The sequence below is a fragment of the Puma concolor genome, chromosome B2 (assembly GCF_028749965.1).
Source record: "Puma concolor isolate L17-30 chromosome B2, mPumCon1.1.hap2, whole genome shotgun sequence".
Classification (NCBI taxonomy): domain Eukaryota; kingdom Metazoa; phylum Chordata; class Mammalia; order Carnivora; family Felidae; genus Puma; species Puma concolor.
The window spans coordinates 78,526,511-78,539,316 of NC_141671.1; the positions used below are offsets into that span (position 1 = coordinate 78,526,511).

At 39.0% G+C, this 12,806-nt stretch overlaps 1 pseudogene across 1 annotated transcript in view; it reads right to left on the reverse strand.

Moving 5' to 3' along the window:
* LOC112862551 (uncharacterized) overlaps window positions 1-12,009 on the reverse strand; it is a 45,790-nt pseudogene extending 33,781 nt beyond the window's left edge. Inside the window, exon 1 of the transcript XR_015251757.1 lies at window positions 11,918-12,009. The product of XR_015251757.1 is annotated as an uncharacterized LOC112862551 (transcript). The remainder of the gene's footprint in view (window positions 1-11,917) is intronic.
* Window positions 12,010-12,806: the final 797 nt, after the last annotated feature.

Below are 12,806 nucleotides of genomic sequence, written 5' to 3' on the forward strand. Positions count from 1 at the left end.
TTTTTTTCTTTTTCAGGATTGCTTTGGCTATTTGGGTGCCATACAAATTTTAGGATTATTCTAGCTCTGTGAAGAATGCTGGTGTTATTTTGATAGGGATTGCATTAAACGTGTAGATTGCTTTGTGTAATAGAGACATTTTAACAATATCTGTTCTTCCAATCCATGAGCATGGAATGTTTTCCCATTTCTTTGTGTCCTCTTTAATTTATTTTCATAAGTGTTCTATGCTTTTCAGAGTACAGATCTTTTACATCTTTGGTTAGGTTTATTCCTAGGTATCTTATGGCTTTTGGTGCAATTGTAAATGGGATCAGTTCCTTGATTACTCTTTCGGCTGCTTCGTTAATGGTGTATAGAAATGCAATCGATATCTGTACATTCATTTTTGTATCCTGCAACTTTGCTGTATTCATGTATTAGTTCTAGCAGTTTTTGGTGGAGTCTTTGGGTTTTCTACATAGAGTATCATGTTATTTGAAAATAGGGAAAGTTTGACTTTTTTTTTTCCATTTTGGATGCCTTTTATTTATTTTTGTTGTCTGATTGCCAAGGCTATGAATTCCAGTATTATGTTAAATAACAGTGGTCAGAGTGGACACCCCTGTCTTGTTCCTGACTGGAAGATAAGCTCTCAGTTTTTCCCCATTGAGGCTAATGTTAGCTGTGGGTCTTTCGTATATCACCTTTATGATGTTGAGGTTGTTACATCTATCTTACTTTGTTAAGGACTTTCATCAAGAATAGATGCTGTATTTTGTCAAATGCTTTTTCTGCATCTATTGAGAGGATCAGATGTTTATCCTTTCATTTATTGATGTGGTATATCACATTGATTGATTTGCAAATAGCAAACCAGCTCTGCAGCCCAGGAATAAATCCCACTTGATCATGGTTTAATCTAGTGTTGGATTTGAGGCTAATATATCTTGTTGAGAATTTTGCATCCATGTTTATCAGGGATACTGGCTTGTAATTCTCTTTTTTAGTGGTGTCTTTGTCTAGTTTTGGAATCAAGGTAATGCTGGCTTCATAGAATGAGTTTGGAAGTTTTCCTTCCATTTTTATCTTTTAGAACAGTTTGAGGGGCGCCTGGGTGGCGCAGTCGGTTAAGCGTCCGACTTCAGCCAGGTCACGATCTCGCGGTCCGTGAGTTCGAGCCCCGTGTCAGGCTCTGGGCTGATGGCTCGGAGCCTGGAGCCTGTTTCCAATTCTGTGTCTCCCTCTCTCTCTGCCCCTCCCCCGTTCATGCTCTGTCTCTCTCTGTCCAAAAATAAATAAACTTTGAAAAAAAAATTTAGAACAGTTTGAGAAGAATAGTATTAACTCCCCTTTAATTTTTTTTTTTTTACATTTCATTTATTTTTGATAGAGACAGAGCACAATTGGGGTAGGGGCAGAAAGAGAGGGAGACACAGAATCCGAAGCAGGCTCCAGGCTCTGAGCTGTCAGCACAGAGCCTGACGCGGGGCTCAACCTCAGAAACCACAAGATCACGACCTGAGCCGAAGTCGGACGCTTAACCGACTGAGCCACCCAGGCACCCTTAACTCCCCTTTAAATGTCTGGTAGAATTTCCCTGGGAAGCCATCTGGCCTGGACTTTTGTTTGTTGGGAGATTTTTGATTAGTGACTCAATTTCTTTATTGGTTATGGTTCTGTTCAAATTTTCTATTTCTTCCTGTATGAGTTTTGGTATTTTGTGTATTTCTAAGAATTTATCCGTTTATTCCATATTGCCCAGTTTGTTGGCATATAATTTTTCATAATATTCTTTTATAATTGTTTGTATTTCTGTGGTGTTGGTTGTGATCTCTCTTCATTCATTCATGATTTTATTCATGTGGGTCCTTTCTCTTTCCCTTTGATTAGTCTGGCTAGGGATTTATCAATTTTATTAAGTCTTTCAATGAACAAGCTCTTAGTTTTGTTGATCTGTTCTGCTGGTTTTCTATCTGTTTGTTTCTATAGCATTTATTTCTGTTCTAATATTTATTATTTCCCTTTTGTCCTGCCTTTAGGCTTTATTTGCTGTTCCTTTTCTAGCTCCTCTAGGTGTAAAGTTAGGTAGTGTATTGGAGACTTTTCTTGCTTCTTGAGGGAAGCTTGTGTTGTATATACTCCCTCTGAGGACTGCCTTTGCTGTATCCCTAAAGTTTTAGACTGTCATGTTTTCATTGTACTTTTTTTATTTCTTCTTTAATTTCCTGCCCATTCATTCTTTAGTAGGATGTTCCTTAACCTCCATGAATTTGTGGTCTTTCCAAATTTTTTCTTGTGGTTGATTTCAAGTTTCATAGCATTGTGGTCTGAAAATCTGCATTGTATGATATTGATCGTTTTGAAGTTGTTAAGGTCTGATTTGTGACCCACTGTTTGATCTATTCTGGAGAATGCTCCATGTATACTTGAAAATAATGTGTATTCTGTTGCTTTAGAATGAAATGTTCTGTGTAGATGTGTTAAGTATATCTGGTCCAGTGTGTTATTCAAAGCCATTTTTTCCTTGTTGATTTTTGACTTAGTTGATCTGGCCATTGGTGTAAGTTGGGTGTTAAAGTCCCCTACTGTTATTGTATTATTATCAATAGTTTCTTTATATTTGTGATTAATTGGTTTTATATATTCTGGGTGCCTCCAAGTTGGAGGCATAAATATGTATAATTGTTAGATATTCTTGGTGGATAGACTCCTTAATTGGGATACAGTGGCCTTCTTCATCTTTTCTTATAGTCTTTGTTTTATGTGTTTTTTTTTTTTAAGTTTATGTATTTATTTTTGAGAGAGAGAGAGAGAGAGTGAGAGCACATAAATGGGGTTGGGGGTGCGGAGAGAGAGACAAAGAGAGGGAGAGAGAAACCCAATCAGTGCAGAGACCAATGCAGGGCTCGAACCCATGGTCTGTGAGATCATGACCTGAGCTGAAGTCAGATGCTTAACCAACTGAACCACCCAGGTGCCCCTACAGTCTTTGTTTTAAAATCTAGTTTGTCTGATAAGAATATGGCTACTCTAACTTTCTTTCAACATCCATTAGCATGATAGATGGTTCTCTATTCCCTCACTTTCAATCGCAGGTGTCTTTAGGTCTAAAATGAGGGTCTTATAGGCAGCATATAGATGGGTCTTTTTTTTTTTTAAATCCATTCCGAGATCCTGTGTCTTTTGATGGGAGCATTTAGTCCATTTACATTCAGAGTGATTTTTGATAGATATGAATTTAGTGCCATTGTGTTACCTGTAAACTTGGTTGGTGTGTTTGTGATGTTCTCTGTTCCTTTCTAGTCATTGTTGCTTTTGGTCTTTCTTTCCCATTCAAACAGTCATCTTTAATATTTCTTGCAGGGCTGTTTTAGTGGTCACAAACACTTTTTTGTCTGGGGAACTATCTCTCCTATTCTGATTGACAGCTGTTCTGGATAAAGGATTGTTGGCTGCATTTTTTTTTTTTTTTCATTCAGCACATTGACTATATCATGCCACTCCCTTCTGGCCCGCCAAGTTTCTGTGGACAAGTATGCTGCAAACCTGATTCTGTTTTCCTTTATAGGTTAGGGATTTTTTTCCCTTGCTGTTTTCAGAATTCTTTCTTTGTTTGTGTATTTTGCAAATTTTACTATATATATTGGTGTTGGCTGGCTTTTGTTCATTTTGACGGGCATTCTCTGTGCCTTTTGGATTTTGAAGTCTGTTTCGTTCCCCGGATTAGGGAAGTTTTCAGCTGTAGTTTGCTTAAATAAGCCTTCTGCCCCCCCTTTCCCTCTCTTCCTCTGGGAATCCTATGATACAAATGTTATGCTTTATGGAATCACTGAATTCCTAAGTCTATATTTGTAATCCAAAACTTTTCTTTCCCTCTTCTTTTCACTTCATTTTTTCCCATAATTCTATCTTCTATATCACTGATTCTTTCCACTGCTTTATCCATCCTTGTCAGTGCATCCAGTCAGTTTTGAATCTCGATTATAGCATTTCTTATTTCAGCCTGAGTAGTTTTCAGTTCTCTTATCTCTGCAGTAAGGGGTGCTCTAGTGCCTTCTATTCTTTTTTTTTTTTAATTTTTAATTTTTTAAAATTTACATCAAAATTAGTTAGCATATAGTACAACAATGATTTCAGGAGTAGACTCCTTACCCATTTAGCCCATCCCCCCTCCCACAACCCTTCCAGTAACCCTCAGTTTGTTCTCTATTTATGAGTCTCGTCTGTTTTGTCCCCCTCCCTGTTTTAATATTATTTTTGTTTCCCTTCCTTTATGTTCATCCATTTTGTGTCTTAAAGTCCTCATATGAGTGAAGTCATATCATTTTTTTCTGGCTGACTAATTTCACTAAGCATAATACCCTCCAGTTCCATGCACGTAGTTGCAAATGGCAAGATTTCCTTCTTTTTGATTGCCAAAGAATACTCCATTGTATATATATACCACATCTTCCTTATCCATTAATCCATCGATGGACATTTGGGCTCTTTCCATACTTTAGCTATTGTTGATAGTGCTGCTATAAACATGGGGGTGCATGTTTGTACATGCACCTGTATCGAACTGCACACCTCTATCCCGTAGACAAATAACTAGTAGTGCAATTGCTGGGTCGTAGGGTAGTTCTATTTTTAGTTTTTTGAGGAACCTCCATACTGTTTCCAGAGTGGCTGCACCAGCTTGCATTCCACCAACAATGCAAAAGAGATCCTTTCTCCTCATCCCCGCCAGTATCTATTGTCGCCTGAGTTGTTAATGTTAGCCATTCTGACAGGTGTAAAGTGGTATCTCATTGTGGTTTTGATTTCTGTTTCCCTGATGATGAGTGATGTTGAGCATTTTTTCATGTGTCAGTTGGCCATCTGGATGTTTTCTTTGGAGAAGTGTCTATTCATGTCTTTTGCCCCTTTCTTCACTGATTATTTGTTTTTTTCCGTGTTGAGTTTGATAAGTTCCTTATAGATTTTGGATACTAACCCTTTGTCTGATATGTCATTTGAAAATATCTTCTCCCATTCTGTCGGTTGCCTTTTAGTTTTGCTGATTGTTTCCTTCACTGTGCAGAAGCTTTTTAGTTTGGTGAGGTCCCAGTAGTTCATTTTTGTTTTTTGTTTCCCTTGTCTCTTGAGTAAGAAGTTGCTGCAGTCAAGATAAAAGAGGTTTTTGCCTGCTTTTTCCTTGAGGATTTTGATGACTTCCTGTCTTACATCGAGGCCTTTCATCCATTTTGAGTTTATTTTTGTGTATGGTGTAAGAAAGTGGTCCAGGATCATTCTTATGCATGTCGTTGTCCAGTTTTCCCAACACCATTTGTTGAAGAGACTGTCTTTATTCCATTGGATATTCGTTCCTGCTTTGTCAAAGATTAGTTGGCCATACATTTGTGGGTACATTTCTGGGCTCTCTATTCTGTTCCATTGATCTGAGTGTCTGTTCTTGTGCCAGTACCATACAGTCTTGAAGATTACAGCTTTTTAGTATAGCTTGAAGTCTGGGATTGTGATGACTCCTGCTTCGGTTTTCTTTTTCAAGATCGCTTTGGCTATTTGGGGTCTTTTCTGGTTCCAAACAAATTTTAGGATTATGTGTTCTAGCTCTGTGAAGAATACTGGTGTTATTTTGATAGGGATTGCATTAAATATGTAGATTGCTTTAGGTAGTATTGACATTTTAACAATATTTGTTCTTCCTATCGAGGAGCATGGAATCTTTTTCCATTTTTTTGTGTCTTCTTCAATTTCATTCATCAGCTTTCTATAGTTTTCAGTGTATAGATTTTCACCTCTTTGGTTAGATTTATTCCTAGGTATTTTATGGTTTTTGGTGCAATTGTAAATGGGATTGATTCCTTGATTTCTCTTTCTGTTGCTTCATTGTTCGTGTATAGAAATGCAACTGATTTCTGTGCATTGATTTTATATCCTGCAACTTTGCTGAATTCATGAATCAATTCTAGCAGTTTTTTGGTGGAATCTTTTGGGTTTTCCATATAGAGTATCATGTTATCTACAAAGAGTGAAAGTTTGACCTCGTCCTGGCTGATTTGGATGCCTTTTATTTCTTTGTGTTGTCTGATTGCAGAGGCTAGGACTTCCAATACTACGTTGAGTAACAGTGGTGAGAGTGGACATCCCTGCCTTGTTCCTGACCTTAGGGGGAAAGCTGTCAGTTTTCCCCATTGAGGATGATATTAGCATTGGGTCGCTCATATATGGCTTTTATCATCTTATGGTATGATCCTTCTATCTCTACTTTCTTGAGGGTTTGTATCAAGAAAGGATGCTGTATTTTGTCAAATGCTTTCTCTGCATCTGTTGAGAGGATCATATGGTTATTGTTCTTTCTTTTAATGATGTGATGAATCATGTTAATTGTTTTATGGATATTGGACCAGCCCTGCATCCCAGGTATAAATCCCACTTGGTCGTGATGAATAATTTTTTTAATGTATTGTTGGAGCCGTTTGGCTAGTAACTTGTTGAGGATTTTTGCATCCATGTTCATCAGGGAAATTGGTCTATAGTTCTCGTTTTTAGTGGGGTCTCTGGCTGGTTTTGGAATCAAGGTAATGCTGCTTCATAGAAAGAGTTTGGAAGTTTTTGTTCCATTTCTATTTTTTGGAAAGTTTGAAGAGAATAGGGGTTAAATCTTCCTTAAATGTTTGGTAGAATTCGCCTGGAAAGCGATCTGGCCCTGGACTCTTGCTTTTTGGCAGATTTTTGATTACTAATTTGATTTCCTTACTGGTTATTGGTCTGTTCAAATTTTCTATTTCTTCCTGTTTCAGTTTTGGTAGTGTATATGTTTCTAGGAATTTGTCCATTTCTTCCAGATTGCCCATTTTATTGGCATATAATTGCTCATAATATTCTCTTATTATTGTTTTTATTTCTGCTGTGTTGGTTGTGATTTCTCCTCTTTCATTCTTGATTTTATTTATTTGGGTCCTTTCCTTTTTTCATCAAACTGGCTAGTGGTTTATCAATTTTGTTACTTCTTCCAAAGTACGAGCTTCTGGTTTCATTGATCTGTTCTACTGTTTTGTTTTGTTTTTTCGTTTCAATAGCATTAATTTGTGCTCTAATCTTTATTATTTCCTGTCTTCTGCTGGTTTGGGTTTTGTTTTTTGTTTTGTTTTGTTTTGTTTTTTGTTTTTGTTGTCATTGTTTTTTCCAGCTCCTTAAAGTATAAGGTTAGGTTGTGTATCTGAGATCTTTTGTCCTTCTTTAGGAAGGCCTGGATTGCCATATACTTTCCTCTTATGACCACCTTTGCTGTGTCCCAGAGGTTTTGGGTTGTGGTGTTATCATTTTCATTGACTTCCATACACTTTTTAATTTCCTCTTTAACTGCTGGGTTCGCTCATTCATTCTTTAGTAGGATGTGCTTCAGTCTCCAAGTACTTGTTACCTTTCCAAATTTTTTCATGTGGTTGATTTTGAGTTTCATAGCGATGTGGTCTGAAAATATGCACAGGATGATCTCTATCTTTTTGTACTTACTTAGGGCTGATTTGTGTCCCAGTATATGGTCTATTCTGGAGAACATTCCATGTGCACTGGAGAAGAATGTATATTCTGCTGCTTAAGATGAAATGTTCTGAATATAGCTGTTAAGTCCATCTGCTCCAGTGTGCCATTCAAAGCCATTGTTTCCTTGTTGATTTTTTGATTAGATGACCTTTCCATTGCTGTGAGTGGGGTGTTGAAGTCTCGTACTATTATGGTATTACTATGGATGAGTTTCTTTATGTTTGTGATTAATTGATTTATATATTTGGGTGCTTGCACATTTGGCGCATAAATGTTTACAAGTGTTAGGTCTTCTTGGTCTATAGACCCCTTGATTATGATATAATGCCCTTCTGCATCTCTTGTTACAATCTTTATATTAAAGTCTAGATTGTGTGATATAAGTATGGCTACTCGGGCTTTCTTTTGTTGACCATTAGCATGATAGATGGTTTTCCATCCCCTTATTTTCAATCTGAAGGTGTCTTTAGGTCTAAAGTGGGTCTCTTGTAAACAGCATATAGATGGGTCTTGTTTTCTTATCCATTCTGTTACCCTATGTTTTTTGATTGGAGCATTGATTCCATTGACGTTTAGAGTGAGTCCTGAAAGATATGAATTTATTGCCATTATGCTGCTTGAAGAGTTGGAGTTTCTGGTGGTGTTCTCTGGTCCTTTCTAATCTTTTGTTGTTTTTTGTACTTATTTATTTATATATATGTATTTTCATCTTTTCTCCCCTCAGAAAGTCCCCCTTAAAATTTCTTGCAGGGCTGGTTTAGTGGTTACAAACTCCTTTAATTTTTGTTTGTCTGGGAAACTTTTGATGTCTCTTTCTATTTTGAATGACAGCTTTGCTGGATAAAGAATTCTTGGCTGCATATTTTTCTGATACAGCACACTGAATATATCCTGCTGCTCCTTTCTGGCCTGCCAAGTTTCTGTGGGTAGGTCTGCTGCAAACTTGATCTGTCTTCCCTTGTAGGTTAGGGGCTTTTTTTTCCCTTGCTGCTTTGATGATTCTCTCCTTGCCTGAGTATTTTGTGAATTTGACTATGATATGCCTTGTTGATGGTCGGTTTTTGTTGAATGTAATGGGGGTCCTCTGTGCTTTTGGATTTTGATGTCTGTGTCTTTCCCCGGGTTAGAAAAATTTTCCACTTAGATTTGCTCACGTAACCCTCCTACCTCTATTTCTCTTCCTGTTCTGGGACCCCTGTGATTCTGGTGTTGTTCCTTTTTAATGAGTCACTGATTTCTCTAATTCTTAAAATCGTGCTCTTTTGCTTTAATCTCCCTCTTTTTTTCTGCTTCATTATTCTCCTATGTTTGTCCTCTAATCACTGATTCTCTGTTCTGCTTCATCCGTCTTTGTCACCGCGGCATCCATCCGTGATTGCAGCTCAGTTATAGCATTTTTTATTTCATCCTGACTAGTTTTTACTTCTTTTATCTCTGCAGAAAGGGATTCTAACCTATTTTTGACTCCAGCTAGTATTCTTATTATTGTGATTCTAAATTCTGGTTCAGACATTTTGCTTGTATCTGTGTTGGTTACACCCCTGGCTGTTGTTTCTTCATGTTCTTTCTTTTGGGGGTGAATTTCTTCATTTTGTCATTTTGAAGGGAGAAAAGGAATTAATGAGATAGAAAAATTGAAATTAAAAAAATTGAATTTAAAAAATGTTAAAATTTAAAAATTAAACACACACACACACAAAATCGAATAAATGATGCTAGATCCTAGGTGTGTTTTGGTCTGTGTGTTGAAAGTGGTTTGAAATTTTAGAGAAAAAATTGGGGGGGGGAAGAAATTGTTTGAAAATTTGAAAAAGTAATACACTGTAGTAGACCAAAATAAAATGATGGAAGTAAAATAGAATGGAAAAATTTACATAAAAATAAAAAATATAGGGGTGCCTGGGTGGCTCAGTCAGTTAAGAGGCCAATTCAACTCAGGTCATGATTTCGCAGTCTGTGAGTTCGAGCCATGCGTTGGGCTCTGTGTTGATAGCTCAGAGCCTGGAGCCTGTTTCAGATTCTGACCCTCTCTCTGACCCTCCCCCATTCATGCTCTGTCTTTCTCTGTCTCGAAAATAAGTAAACGTTAAATTTTGTTTTAAATGTAAAAAACATAGTAAAAAAATTAAAGAAAAAATATTTTTAGTAGAAATTGAAAATAAAAATGAATTTTTTCTTCTGTATTCAAGAAAAAGAAAAGATACAAAAATAAGACAAAAGAGAAAAAGGAAATTGAGTATTTGAAAAAGCGAATACACTGAATTTTAGTAAAATAAAATGATGGAAGTAAAATAGAATTTGATAAAATTTACACAGAAGTAAAAAATATAGGAAAAAATATTACAATATTTTTTAAGAAAAATGAATTTGTTCTCTTTTTGTATTCAAGATAAAGAAGTGAAAAAGGAAAAAAAAAAAAGAAAATTGAATAGATGGACCTGGACCTGCTAACAGATTGAAATAGGACTGAAATTACTTCATTTTCCCCTAGAAGTAAGACTATGAAGTGCTTTATAGTCCATAAACTAAGCAGGTGGGGAAACTTGTGTTTTTGAAGAGTGAGATTGGCCCAGTTGGGCAGGGCTTAGTGTAATGGCTCTGTTCTCCACTAGATGGCGCTGCTAGCCTACTGGGGTGGAGTGTTGTGGCGCTCATAGGTGCCTATGTGCATGCGTGGGAGTGGTGAAAAAGGCCTCACCCAGTTACCCAGTCTCTAGTATCGGAACTCTGTTCTCCCCGATCAGCAATTGTGCACCCATCCTCTGTCTTCAGCTCTTGTCCACTCCCTGCTTTTTCACTGTCCACGACCAAACCCCAGGCAGTACCTCTCTCCCTAGGTTTGTCTCAGATGAGGCTCTTTTCCCCAGTCCCTTATGTCTGAAGGACTATGGCTTTGACTTGTTCTGCCCCTCTATGGGAGGGTCTCACTGAGCAATGGCCAAATGTCGGCTGCAACCAGGAACACTTGCTGGCCCTGCTGTTGCTGGTGCCCTGGGACTGTGGCCAGGTGCCAGCCTGCCCCGGAAAAAATTTGCGAGATAGTGTAGCAGCAGCGTTTCAGGGATTATGGAAAATCACAACACACATCTGGCACCAGGCCTCACCCTTAATGACCTTGTTGCAGCACCAGCAAATCTGGCCATTCTCTGGGGTCTGCTGGGACCAGGTGGCTTCAACAGTCTCTACCAAATGTCCTTCTAGCAGTGGAACCGCTTTTCCCCATGTGGCCTGAGAACCTCCCAGACCCCACTCTCTTCCTGGGGATTTGCCCTTCCCCCCAGAGCACCGCCAGGTATCGAGCTGCAGAGTTGTAGACTTTGCGCTTCCCTTGTTTACAGTCTTAATGGAATTTAAACCCTCTCCTTTCTCCTTTCTCCCTTTTTAGTTTAGTCCCTGCAGCTGTTTTCAATTTTTCACTTTCTCTCTAGCTGCTTTTGGGGATGAGTGCTTTTCCTGTATTCTTCCCCCAGTCTCTGTCCTCTGTCCACCCACAAAAGTGGCTCCCTGCCCGCTGCAGCTTCTTTCTCCCCATGTTCACGTCTCTGAGCCGTGTACCTGCTGAATTCTGTGGTTGAGGTTGTGCAGATTGTTGTGTTAATCCTCAAATCAGTTTTCTAGGTGTGCAGGATGGTTTACTGTTGGTCTGGCTGTATTTCATGGATGGGAAACACACAAAAAACTTCTATGCTATTTCCCCATCTTGGCTCCTCCCCTAGTGCCTTCTATTCTTTTCGCAAACCTAGCTAGTATCCTATGATTGTTCTTTTAAATTCTGTTTCAGACATATTATTTATATCTGTTTTGAATAAATTCCTAGCCATCACCTTTTTTTGTTCTTTCTTTTGGGCTGAATTCCTTGTGTGTGTGTTAGGAAAGCCTGTTATAGTTCTTGCTCCTGAGAGTAATGGCTAGCTTAAGGAGAGGTCCTATACTGTCTATGGCCTAGTGCTTTAGGAAGTCTTTCAGAGTGTGAACTCTGCTTTATGTTTTGGCTGCTCTTTCCCTTAGGTCAGTCCTCTGCAGAATTTCTCCTTGCCAGCAGTGGGTAGTGTTTGGATCTTATCCTGTGTGTGGCATTTTAACTAGGTGTGCTTTGGTCTGCTTGTTAAAATAAGCCTGATTCTATTGTCACTAGAGCTGAAGCTTTGCAGCACTCTATGATCAGTAGACTTGGTGCATGCCAGGGCTTTGTGCTGGTCTTCTGGGATATGGGCCTGCTGTGCTGGTTCTCAAGCTGACTTGCGCTGGTAAAGATGCACTAGCAGTGCACAGGAGGCGGGGCTTGGTGTAAGTGGCTTCAGTCTGGGAGCTCTGTGTTGCTCATTGAGGTCTGTAAGTGCCCAGGGGCAGGGAGATAATGGCATTGCCCAGAACTCTTGATCCCAAAATGGTGAGTTCCTACCTGCCACTGTTTAGCTGTGTTACAAAATTCCACATTTTAGGGACCTGGCACATGTGGACCCAAGCTGATCCTTTAGGGGAGTGTCTCACCATGCTGCGGCTGGTCCTGGTTTGTCCCAGAAAAGCAGTTGCACAATTCTACAGGCGCTCAAAGTTTATGGTAAAGCAGAGCAAAAAGCCAACAACAAGGTTTGTTGCCCTCAGCAGGTGTCTCTGTTCTTATACTAATGAACGGGACAGCATTGATGCTGCCAGCTCTTTTTTCCCCTGGGAGGCCATACCGTCTCTCCCAAGTGCACTCCAAGAAAGGGATCTGTCTCTTCCAGTGCATTCCAGGGGACCCTCAAACAATGCTGTCTGCTCCTGGACCTCTGGCTCCTTTCCTACAGGAGCACCACTATGTTCACCAGGGTCCACTTGGTGGTGGCAGAGACTTCTAAAACTTAAGACTTTGAGCTCCACGGCTTGTAAAAACTTAGGATAATTAGCCACTCTAGTTTTCCTAGTCACTGGTTTTGGGGACATGTTTGTCTTATGTAGTTCCTTGTGTGGTGCTTTCTCTCTGTTTCTCTCTCTACTCTCTCTGAGATCAAGGCTCCCTCTCCTCCACAGCACCTGTGATTCTTTTCTCCCCAGAATGATGTCTCCAAACTCCTACCTTCCATGATGTGGCTTCTTTTCTTCCTCTAGTTCTGCAATTTGTTCTTTCAGCATTCAGATCTACTTCTTGGGTGTTCAAAATGATTTGATATTTATCTAGCTGTGTTTGAGGGATGAAGCAAGCATAGGGTCCTAATACTTCTCCACCATCTTAACTTCTCCTAGAATGCTCTGTTATATTTAAATATGCAGTCCTTTCTACTCATTTCTCTGAAGTCACTATCTTACTT